The 12,682-nt window shown below is 42.6% G+C and overlaps 1 pseudogene; it reads right to left on the reverse strand.

Annotated features, from left to right (window-relative positions):
• Window positions 1-5,409: 5,409 nt before the first annotated feature.
• LOC147696834 (uncharacterized) lies at window positions 5,410-9,595 on the reverse strand (annotated as a pseudogene).
• Between the last annotated feature and the right edge of the window lie 3,087 nt (window positions 9,596-12,682).

A 12,682-nucleotide genomic window follows, 5' to 3' on the forward strand; every position in this document is an offset into this window, starting at 1 on the left:
CCAAAGTCGCCGGGGTTCAAGCCCGCGGCCGAAATCGACATCGCAAGCACCCGCTGAAACTGAAACCTCGTCAGTGGGGTGGCGTCAGCGTGTCTTAACAAGGTCCCCCCCCCATGCTGCCACCCTCTGCGCTAAATATTCCTCTACGCACACAACAGGGCACATGGAAGACCCGGGGATCCTCTGGATGATTACGCAGTCCCCGATTGCACCCTGATGGGATTTGGACCTGACAAACGAGACCGTCATTGTCTCCTCCCTGACCTGAATGTGTTCCCGGCACAGTCCCCCCATCGTATCCTGCTTGTTCTTTGCCACTAATTCGCTTACCCGCATAGCCCCATGGAATGCTAATTCAAATGCGGCTCGGAACAACACTGCTTCGTACTGGGATGAACATGTTACCGGTAGCACGGACAATAACAGGGCCAACCTATCCAGACCTATCGGGTGCCTATCGTCTACTCTGCGACCCTCAAGGCGTTGCCACCCACGTAGCGCTTTCTGCACAACGAAAGACGCTGTCGGGTCCTGGATCCCATGAGCCCTTGCCATAAAGGAAATGGCGGCCCGATGCCTCTGGGCCGTAGCTACTGACTTGCCTGCCTGATGTAAAGAGAGCAGGAATCTCACTACAAACTCTTCCTGACCCCAAAGCTCCCCCCCGGCAGTACCCAAAAAGGCCCAATAGGAACGGAACGCCCCTTCATATGCCTTCCTCGTCCTGGGTGCTAAACTCTCTCCCACGAGGTCTTGTAGTTCGGGGCACCGAGAGACCAGAGAGCTTCGGGAAAGGGTGCCGCCACCGGGTCCGCTGTGGGCAGAAAACCCCAGAAGGCCTGCATACGGAAACGAGAAAGCGCATCAGCCGCTTGGTTCATCACCCCCGGCACGTGTCGCGCCCTAAACAGTACATTCAGTTGCATGCACAACAACACAATTTCCTTGAGCAGTCTCAGAATCAATTTGCATCGTGCTGCCTGACTATTGATACACTCAACCACGGTCATGTTATCAGACCAGAACACCACAGAGTGATCCCTAAACCCTTCTGGCCATGTTTTCAAAGCCACCAGAATAGGGAACAGTTCGAGAAAAGCAATGTTACTCGTCAACCCGCACTCATGCCACCATGACGGCCATTTTTGAGCCGACCATTGTGTACCCAATATGGCGCCAAAACCCATACTCCCCGCCGAGTATGTCCAAAGCCCCAACTCGTCGGAAGACACCGCTGGTTTGTTCCAGACAATTCGACCATTGAAATCCACCACGAATGCAATCCAAATGCGCATGTCCTGGCGAACCTCTGCCGAGAGTCTCGTGCGATGATGTCCTTCCTTCAAGCCGACCATGGGTTGTGCAATCGAGCGGGAAAAAGGGCGCGCCATCGGCATTACTCTTAGGGAAAAATTCAACTGACCCACCACCTGTTGCAATTGATGCAGGTTTACTTTCGTTGCACGAATACATGTCTCAAGGGATAACCTGAATTTTAACACTTTTTCCTTGGGTAATCGAAAACAACCTTCCACCGAGTCGAGCTCGATCCCCAGAAACTCGATCAAGGTCGAGGGACCCACAGTCTTACCTGGCGCCAATGGCACACCGAATTGATTCATTAGGACACAAAATTCATGTAAAGCCTGTCCACACTCAGAATCCCCGGCTGCCCCCAAAAACAGAAAGTCATCGAGATAGTGCATAACATGTTGAAAACCTGTCTTCCTCGTGAATACCCACTGCAGAAAACAACTGAACTTCTCGAAATAGGCACATGAAATCGAGCATCCCATTGGCATACATCTATCCATGTAATAGCGACCCTGAAACTGAAAACCAAGGAGACGCTGATCGTCTGGGTGTACCGGGAGCAACCGGAACGCTGACTCGATGTCCGATTTGGCCATCAGCGTCCCGGGCCCCAGGCGATTCAACATGGCAACGGCCTCATCGAAAGATGCGTACCGCACCGAACATACTTCCGGGTCTATCGCGTCATTCACGGAAAGACCACGTGGGGCTGACAAATTATGTATCAGCCGAAACTCACCCGGGTCCTTCTTGGGGACCACCCCTAGAGGAGAACACACAAAGTTAGCAACCGGTGGCAAATCGAATGGACCGGCGACACGACCTCGAGTCACCTCCTTCCCAATCTTTACCTGCACCACCGCCGTGTGCTGTAAGACCGACATTTGATTCTTACAGTTTGGTACCCCCTGAAAATCCCCCACTGGGATGCGGAAACCATATGAAAACCCGTTCCGTAACACCCCAGCGGAAGCATGATCAGGGTATTCGCTGAGCCAAGGAATCATTGCCATGGTATCAATCGGGGTCGGTAAAGGCGCCCCTCGGACTATATTAGACCTGTTTGGCGCCTCCCTTACCCCCGTTATCACCCGTTTTGGCTCTGCACATGGACTCAGGATGGGATGGCTGCCCGCACCCCCCACACTCATGTCTGAATTTGCATGACCCCTGGGGCCTGGTACACTTGCCTCTGTTAAAATTCCAACAGATCCCCCTTTTACCTGTGTTGCCACTCGGCTTTGAGTGGTACTCGTTACCTGCACCCGTCCGAAAGGGTGTCCCAGAGTTTTGGCGGGAGGATTCCCCCCCGTTACTCCCTACCAATGGCACCTTCAACATCCCAGTACTCTCCATTTTTTGCCAAGACACGGAGTCGTAACAATCCCAAGACAACAATGGGTTGTGTTCTTTAGCTTTTCTAAACAGATTATCATAGCAGAACCATTGATTGCCCCCATATGCCACAGAATACTCCATAATACGTGACTGATAAATGGGTAACTCGGTCAACAACTCAGGCCTGCGCTCACCCATGATGGAAGTAAAAATGCCCCACGCTCTGCCCCAAGTACCAATGGTCTCGTCGACCTTAAAGGCGGCCATTTTTGCGCGCCAAACACTCGGATGCATGAGCTCCTTTTGACTCTTCACATGCTCGATCTCGTAATGGTCGGTAAGCAATGAAAACATGTTTACATATTTATCCGCCCAAATCAATTCCTTGATTTCTTGTGGGACGTGCTTGGCAATCTTCTCCTTTCGAGAAGGTACCGACCCCTCCCCCGCAATCGGCAATGGCCGCTTACCTGAAGTAGACCCCACGCTTGTCGCCGAACTTGGGCCTGCTGCACTTCCAGCCGCCGGAACCTGTGGGGGAACAGAAGATGGCGCCTTCGCAGCCTCCCTAGATTCCCGCAGTTGCCTCATTACTGCCCGGGCGTCGTCAGCCGTGGCGCCCTCGCTATCGTTTCCCAACCACGCTGCCAATTGTGCCGCTAACTCGGGGGGCATATCCTCCCTGTTCACGGGGGTGACCACCACAGGGATTGGATTCCCCTCTTTCGGCACCGGGGTTGGCTCCTCTCGTAGGGTTTCGGGAACCGGGGTCTCTCCCCCAAGTGCTCCACTTCTGGGCCTCTTGCTTTTTCCACCGGGGATTGTTCCCTGTAAAGGCCGTTTTGGTCCTCCCTCCCCGTCCTTAGCCTCAACCTTTTTCTTCAGATCGGCTATCTCCTTCATGAGTATGCGGAGCATCTCCTCGGTACCGACCCGCTTTCCGACTTTCTTGGGCATTCTCAGACGGGATATCTGTAAGACAAAAGAGAGATTACAACGCTCAAAATTGGCTCTTCGTTCCGTCTCGAGCTCACGTGCAGCGGGGAGGTGCAGCTTCAGAGCACAGGAACAAGAGGATGCTTTCTTGGCTTCCGCTCCTTTTATCCGTCTTCAGGGTGGGCGTGAACCCGCCCCCACCTGCCTCCGAGGGCGTGGCCGGCCGCGTCGGTGTCTAGGCCAGCCCACTCTAGGGTGGGAAAAAGGCGCGCCCCGGCTACGCCACTTCGGGCATACCAGCCGAGACTCGCCTCCCGCCCAAGATGGCTTCCCGGGGGGATCGAGGTACTCCACCATACGTTCGGGGGGACCGAATGGTCGCCCCTTTCCAGGAGAGGTTGCGGTTTTAAAAAATAGTTGTATTGTGTTTGAATTCAACATGTCGCCGAACATTTTACTTGTATATGCCTTCGTCGGGTTATGTTACGAATAAAGTTATGGTTAAAGATAGAAAAATAAGTTACTGTTAAATTATTTGAAAACATTTTGAACGTTAAATGTTTTGTGTAGAGATAGACATGTATTGGTATTGAAAGTTTGTAGAAGAGTAATAGGATAGTTATGTGATTTTTGAAAAATGATTGCTTTTGGCTTGGTTTGTTAAAATGAAAACTGGTTTTTGGAATTGCTAGTGTGAAAATCGAAGAGAGATACATTTAGATTAAATTGTTGATATTTTCGTAAAAACGGGTTTGATTGGTTGCTTTTGTTTCATATTTCATAAGCCAGGAATTTAAAGGATTTATTTTGCGTGTTGCTTTAAAGAAATGAATTGATTGAAATATGAAATGATTTAGTCAGCGAGAAAAAAACAAGTTAGGATGTGATGTTACATAACCTTGAAAATCCTTTTACAGGTTGTCAACATCTAATTGTCTTTTAAGGGAATTTTTTATAAAAAGATGAATGCCAATGAATTTGGGTTTCGTAGACGGTTTTGTTGGATGATGATAAAATTAAATTTAGTTAGCGAGAAAAAATGCAGTTAGGTTGTGATGTTAATTAACCTTGAAAAATTAATTTACAGGTTGTGAACGTCACATTTTGCAGTGAAGGATTTTCAGAAGAAAGATGAATGCCTAAGGATTTCGCAAAGGAAGATGGATTTGTTTGCAAGATTGAAATTTTTCTGTTTGAAAAAGTACAGAAAAAAGGAAAAAACATTTTTAGAAAAGCAAAGAAGAATGCTTTACTTTTAAAATGTATTAAAGTAACGATTTTGTACTTTCAAAATGAAAAAGAATTGTTTCAAAATTTTATTATACGTTTTTGACCTTTTTGGAGGAAAAAAATTAAAAGATAAGAACATTGTTCTTTTTTGTATCTATTCGGAAAAATATTTCAAATATTTAATTCCACACTTTTAAAAAAAAGTTTTTTTAACAAATTATTTTCAAGGCAGCATCACTTTTGAAAAATTAAGTGGTGAGGAAAATTTTGTAACTTTAAATGGAACGTTCAAAATGTTTTCAAAAAGTATAGATATTCCATTTTAAATTTAATGGAATGAAAATTTATTTATAAAAAAAAAGAAGGAGAGAGTGACTTTACAATGGATTGTAAGGGGTTTTTTTTGGGAAAGAAAATCGTAATGGATTTGTTATCATTTGTAAATGGTGCAGCAGAAAAAATGAAGACTTCTTAAGGTAAGGGAACCCGACGAATATTAATTAAAAAAATGTTTTTAAAAAATGGCAATTGAATTAAATGTGTAAAAAAATTTTTTAGGACAAAGCAGGAAAGTAAGATTGTGATTAATGATTAGAAATGTAATATGTTAGCAACATTTTCCAGGTAGTCTAATGCCACACTCAACGAAAATTGTTGAAGTACAGCCAATAGTCTCTCGGACATCTCCTTTGTTTGTCTTGAAGGTCGTGAATTTAGGCTACCTGTTAATGCCTGTGCAAGTCTCATTTCTTGAAAACTTTACTCCTTCTTCAAAGTTTTCAAAAAAGAGTAGAAATTTGGATGATGTTTGCCAATTGTATGACTGAAGGAGTTGTGCCATCCCTCTATGGCATTGTTTGTTTTGGCTCCTCCTTCCAAGCAGGTTGAGTAGCAGTTCCACCACTCCACATGGAAACGTGGCTTCCTCCTGCGACCTGATCTGCTTAGACGCCCAATCCATGTGTCCTCGAAGTAATTTAACAAGGGTGCCAATTTTTCTTCATTTTCAACAAAATATTCTGATTCAGAAATTGCAGTGTAGTACTCATCTACACTTTCAGGAGGTACAAATCAAAGTGCTGTTAATTTCTTTAATTCAACCTGTAATTTGCTATCTGAGCAGTAATCTGAAACCAGGGATGTTTTTTGAAGTTTACGCCAATATGCCTGGGAAAAATGAAAAAAACATCCCTGAATTTGGGTATCCACGTACAATTTGTTGAACACATTGATCATAGTCAATTCAAAATCTATAATGATTTTCCTAGGACTTTTTCCAGAAGATTTCTCTTTAATCACTGACAAAAATTCAGTGCAGGTTGCAGATTGCTTATCTGGTAGCAAACTATACACTAAGGGAACTAAATTTTTGTTAATCTGTGCATGAATGCTGTAAATTTGGGTGAAAGGATGGGGCGTACATTTAAACGTCCCATCCATCATCCAAATTTCAGTATTCTCTAATTTAAAAAGGTTACGGGGAGTGCTAAATATTAGAATTCGTTTAAGAGGGTTTTGGTTGTCATAGAGTAAGAAAGGTTCATTAGAGAAAGAAGAGTTAAATCATGAGGAATAATAATGTCAGCAAAAGTTTGAGGAGTAACTGTGTGTGTGTTACTTGCCTGCTTTTTACGTTGAATAATTCTACGCAAATTGGGTATAGAAGGCATATTACAAGCAACATGTCCAGGGACATGTTTTGCAACCTCTCTTAAAATGTGACCAGGAGTTTCATTGGAGGTGGATGCAATATCTTTCATTTTGTTTATTGTTTCGCGTATTTCTATCTCCATTGCAGAGACAGAGTGGTTATGTTCAGTTGTTTTGATTACGTTGTCACCAACAGTAACCGCTCTGCCGCTGCAACGGGAAGAATAATATTGCACACACCTCCAATGTCTCCTTGGTTCACTTATCCTTTCATTACAATATATATACCCACAATGTTTAAGAAGTCTGTTTCCTTTCCTTGATTTGGTGTAAGATGCTGTGGCCTGGCTTGACATTATCTGTTGAAAAATTGAAAAGAGATAATAAAAATTACTATGTTTTTCTATGTTTTTGTAAAAAAAAAATAAACTGTTTTTTTTTTTCACTCAATTTGTGCAGTTACAATAGTAAGTGGTACCCTTACAATATGCAGCACTTTCCTTACTCATGCACTTTCCTGGAGTTAGAATAGTAAGTGGCACATCTTCAATATCAAGCACTTTCCCTACTCATGCACTTTACTGGAGTTAGAATAGTAAGTGGCACCTCTTTACTATCCAGCATTTATCTTACTCATGCACTTTCTTGGAGTTCGAATAGTAAGTGGCACCTCTTCACTATCCAGCACTTTCTCTACTGATGCACTTTCTTGGATTTAGAATAGTAAGTGGCCCCTCTTCACTATCCAGCACTTTCCCTACTCATGCACTTTCCTGGAGTTAGAATAGTAAGTGGCACTTCTTCAGTATCCAGCACTTATCTTACTCATGCACTTTCCCGGAGATAGAATAGTAAGTGGCACCTCTTCACTATCCAGCACTTTACCTACTCATGCACTTTCCTGGAGTTAGAATAGTAAGTGGCACCTCTTCACTATCCAGCACTTTCCCTATTCATGCACTTTCCTGGAGTTAGAATAGTAAGTTGCACCTTTTCACTATCCAGCACTTTCCCTACTTATGCACTTTCTTGGAGTTAGAATAGTAAGTGGCACCTCTTCACTATCCAGCACTTTCCCTACTCATGCACTTTCATGGAGTTTGAATAGTAAGTTGCACCTCTTCACTATTCAGCACTTTCCCTACTCATGCACTTTCCTGGAGTTAGATTAGTAAGTGGCACCTCTTCACTATCCAGCACTTTCCTTACTCTTGCACTTTCCTGGAGATAGAATAGTAAGTGGCCCCCTTACAATATGCAGCACTTTCCCTACTCATGCACTTTCCTGGAGTTAGAATAGTAAGTTGCACTTTTTCACTATACAGCACTTTCCCTACTCATGCACTTTCCTGGAGTTAGAATAGTAAGTAGCACCTCTTCAGTATCCAGCACTTTCCTTACTCTTGCACTTTCCTGGAGATAGAATAGTAAGTGGCACCTCTTCACTATCCAGCACTTTCCCTACTCATGCACTTTCCTGGAGTTAGAATAGTAAGTGGCACCTCTTCACTATCCAGCACTCTCCCTACTCATGCACTTTCCTGGAGTTAGAATAGTAAGTTGCACCTTTTCACTATCCAGCACTTTCCCTACTTATGCACTTTCTTGGAGTTAGAATAGTAAGTGGCACCTCTTCACTATCCAGCACTTTCCCTACTCATGCACTTTCATGGAGTTTGAATAGTAAGTTGCACCTTTTCACTATCCAGCACTTTCCCTGCTTATGCACTTTCTTGGAGTTACTCTTGCACTTTCCTGGAGATAGAATAGTAAGTGGCACCTCTTCACTATCCAGCACTTTCCCTACTCATGCACTTTCCTGGAGTTAGAATAGTAAGTTGCACCTTTTCACTATCCAGCACTTTCCCTACTCATGCACTTTCCTGGAGTTAGAATAGTAAGTGGCACTTCTTCAGTATCCAGCACTTATCTTACTCATGCACTTTCCGGGAGATAGAATAGTAAGTGGCACCTCTTCACTATCCAGCACTTTCCCTACACATGCACTTTCCTGGAGTTAGAATAGTAAGTGGCACCTCCTCACTATCCAGCACTTTCCCTACTCATGCACTTTCCTGGAGTTAGAATAGTAAGTTGCACCTTTTCACTATCCAGCACTTTCCCTACTTATGCACTTTCTTGGAGTAAGAATAGTAAATGGCACCTCTTCACTATCCTGCACTTTCCCTACTCATGCACTTTCATGGAGTTTGAATAGTAAGTTGCACCTCTTCACTATCCAGCACTTTCCCTACTCATGCACTTTCCTGGAGTTAGATTAGTAAGTGGCACCTCTTCACTATCCAGCACTTTCTCTACTTATGCACTTTCTTGGAGTTAGAATAGTAAGTTGCACCTTTTCACTTTCCAGCTCTTTCCCTACTCATGCACTTTCCTGGAGTTAGAATAGTAAGTGGCACTTCTTCAGTATCCAGCACTTATCTTACTCATGCACTTTCCCGGAGATAGAATAGTAAGTGGCGCCTCTTCACTATCCAGCACTTTCCCTACTCATGCACTTTCCTGGAGTTAGAATAGTAACTGGCACCTCTTCTCTATCCAGCACTTTTCTTACTCATGCACTTTCCTGTACTTAGAATAGTAAGTGTCACCCCTACACTATCCAGCACTTTCCCTTCTCATGCAATTTTCTGGAGTTAGAATAGTAAGTGTCACCCAGACACTATCCAGCACTTTCCCTACCCACGCACTTTAAAGGAGTTTAAATATTAAGTGTTAATCTTACACTATCCAGCACTTTCTGTACATATGCACTTTCCTGGAGTTGGAATAGTAAGTTACACCTCTACATTATCCAGCACTTACCGTACACATGCACTTTCCTGGAGTTAGAATAGTAAGTGACACCCTACACTATCCAGCAATTACCCTACACATGTACTTTGCGAGAGTTACAATAGTAAATGGCACTTATACACTATTCAGCACTTACCGTACTCATGCACTTTTTAAGAATTAGAATAGTAAGTGGCATCTCTATACTATTCAGCTTTTTTCTTAAAGTATTATTTGCAATTTATTTTGCAGATGAGATGTGTTTATATTTAAAAATTACCTTTGGGTTTTGTAGTTTGCTTTGTTGTTTTCTTCCTACTCTTGTAACTTGTTTTTGTATGGGCTGTTCTTCGGTTCCTTTTTCGTTTTTTTTTTCTCGTTTGGCTCTAAAAAAACGATTGGAGAATGTGTAATATGTTTTCAAAATGTTTTATTTGTTTTTCTTTTTTGAAGTTTTTCATGGTGTGCATATTCACAACATTAATTGTGTTTTTATTTATTTTTACACACTGTTTATTCACATTTTAATTTTTTTTTAAATTGACTCATCTTTTTTTTTTTTTTTTTTTGTGTCCTCATTTTCGCCCTTGGTGATCAACTAGTAGCATGCTCCACAGTGAGTAGAATCGTAATCCAACAAAGCCACGCTGAATAACCAAATGGGACACATGCTGCGTTCATATACCCATCGTGTTGGAATATATTGGGTATAGTCAAGTGGAAAATAAAAAGAGGATGCCAAGCAGCTTAATCATTGGACCTTGGGGGAAAAAAAACCCCCAAGATCAACCATAGCTCTTTACCAATTCAGCAGACTCCAGAATTTTCTCTTGCTTTGATTTCCTGATCTTAAAAGGTCCATCTTTGATGTTTGTAGAACTGACCTTTGCCAATCCAGCAAGATTGGAGGTGATGGATCTTTCCATTTTTTACATATTTCCCTCCTTGCCAGCAATATACAAAAGAAAAGTAGATTTTTTGCTGGACCAATAAACTCTGGTGAAATTCCGAAAATAACAAGAGCAGGTGTCAAGGTTAGAGGAGATCCCAAAGAGGTGGATATTGAACTCGAGACGGAGTCCCAAAATGATGTTAACAGAGGGCATTCCAAGAACATGTGTATGTCCGAGGCCTCTGCCAGACCACATTTAGGGCATAAAACCTACGTGTTGTCTGTAAACTTTGACAGGCGTTGGGGCGAATAGTAGGCCCTATGTAGTGTGAACAGATGATTTCGGCGTAACCACGATGGTTTTACTATGTTCCACATGATTTTAAATGATTAATGCCACATATTTTCAACAGTAATACCAGTCATATGTATAGACCATAACTGATCTGGTAGTAGGAACTCGCCCTCTACTTCATCTAGTAACATATTATTCCATAATGAGATTTCTTTTTGAAATGGGAGTCTATCCGTTAGTAATTACACTAATGTACTATAGCCTCCTATCTGAAATCTACCTTTAACACGGGACCTTGCATTTGCCCAACCTTGGATTTGGAGATATTTGAACTTAGAGAACCTAGGCCCCACTTTTGAACATAAACTCTCCCATGGTAGTAAACTTCCTTCAACAAAGATGTCCCCCCAACTTATCAAGCCCGCCTCACATAATGGTGTTGCAAGACTATCCAAAAGCCAGCTCGGAGAGCCAGGAGAGTTCCAAAGTGGGGCTTTAGCAGAATAATTTTAAGGGTACATCTAAGTTTAGTCCATGTTCTACATGCATCCCTCAGCACCTTTAGTTTTATTTTCTTAAAAAACTTGGGGTCCCCAAATTTAAACAAAAATTCATGGTCAGCCAGTTTTTCTCCTCTAGGTAGTGCAGCGAACATTTGTCCACAAGACAAGTTTATAGGGAATTTCAATAGCATCCTGACATGGGACATTTGAAAAGCCCACCCATAAAATTGTAAATCAGGTGCGGCCAAACCTCCCTTCTCTCTACGACGCCTGATCTTCTTCCATGAGATTCTTGGATTATGGTTATTCCAGATAAAATAACGTATATCGCTTTGTAATTTAGTTATCATTTTGGGATCAAAAAAAAAAAAAGGGGAATGGTATTGAATAAAAATGTGATCTTAGGTAAAATTGTCATTTTCACTAAATTAGATCTACCTAATAAAGAAAGCGGTAGGTTGGACCATGATTTCATTTGCCTGCAACATTCTTTAGATATAAGCGAAAAATTTACTGGAGCAATCTCGTCTATGTTTTGGTAAATATTCAAACCTAAGTATCGAAGGACTGAACTTATCTGGGCTCCCGCTACAGGCTCAGGGTCATTCCAGACCATAATGTCTGTCTTGGCTGCATTAACCTCATATCCTGATACTGCTCCAAACTCTTTAGCCAACGTAATTAATGTTGGAAAAGCTGATCTTAACTCGGATGTAAAAATGAGAAGGTCATCCGCATATAGAGCGACCTTCCTCTCCCACCCTTCAAACACAAAGGACTTGATATTACTATTGTCTCGGATTTTTTGTGCAAAAGGTTCTATATAAAGATCAAATAAAAGGGGGGAAAGGGGGCATCCTTGTCGGGTTCCCCGAGTGATATTAAAAGGGTCCGATAGTTCACCATTAACAAGTAAAGATGCTGATGGGTTCTTATACAAGAGTTTGATTGTGCGTCTAAATTTGCTACCTAAATTGAATTTTTCCAATACTTCTGATAGGTAAACCCAATTTACTCTATCAAATGCCTTAGTGGCATCCAAGGTCATTACAGCAAGAGGTAGTGATGTCACCGTTGCCATATCAATAGCACCTATAAGGTCATATGTCAGTTCATATAACTGACATCCCCTTACAAATCCTTTTTGATCTGTGTGCAAGATGTTTGTTGCAGCTACACCCAACCTATTCGCAAGTACAGAAGTAAATATTTTGTAGTCTGTATTTAGAATGGAGATTGGTCTATAAGACCCACAGTTCAGCGCTGATTTGCCTGGTTTTAATATCAATGTAATTGATGCACTATCCCATGATTTAGGGGGGGGGGGCATCCCTTCAAGGAGGATTTTATTGAAAAGCTCAGTCACAAAAGGAATAATGACTGAAGATAGGGCTTTATAGATTTCAGATGGCAAACCATCAGGGCCTGAGGCTTTACCCTTTTTACTACTGGCCACAACACGCTAAACTTCCTCTTGTGAGATCGAGACATCTAGTTTATTGCTTTGTTCTGATGTCAGAGCGGGGAGAGAGACTTCCGCTAGCCAATCTTCAACCTGCTTTGGCGCCACATGAATATACTCACAATAAATGTTACTAAAAAAGTCACGGAGCGTTCTCCTAATATCCACATCAGTAGAAACTGTGATGCCGTCAGTCATGATAGAATTAATGTTATTACGGACTTGCTCAGTCTTTGATTTCCATGCAAGCAATTTACTGGCACCTT

This window comes from Lissotriton vulgaris, chromosome 8 (genome assembly GCF_964263255.1).
Source record: "Lissotriton vulgaris chromosome 8, aLisVul1.2, whole genome shotgun sequence".
Taxonomy (NCBI): domain Eukaryota; kingdom Metazoa; phylum Chordata; class Amphibia; order Caudata; family Salamandridae; genus Lissotriton; species Lissotriton vulgaris.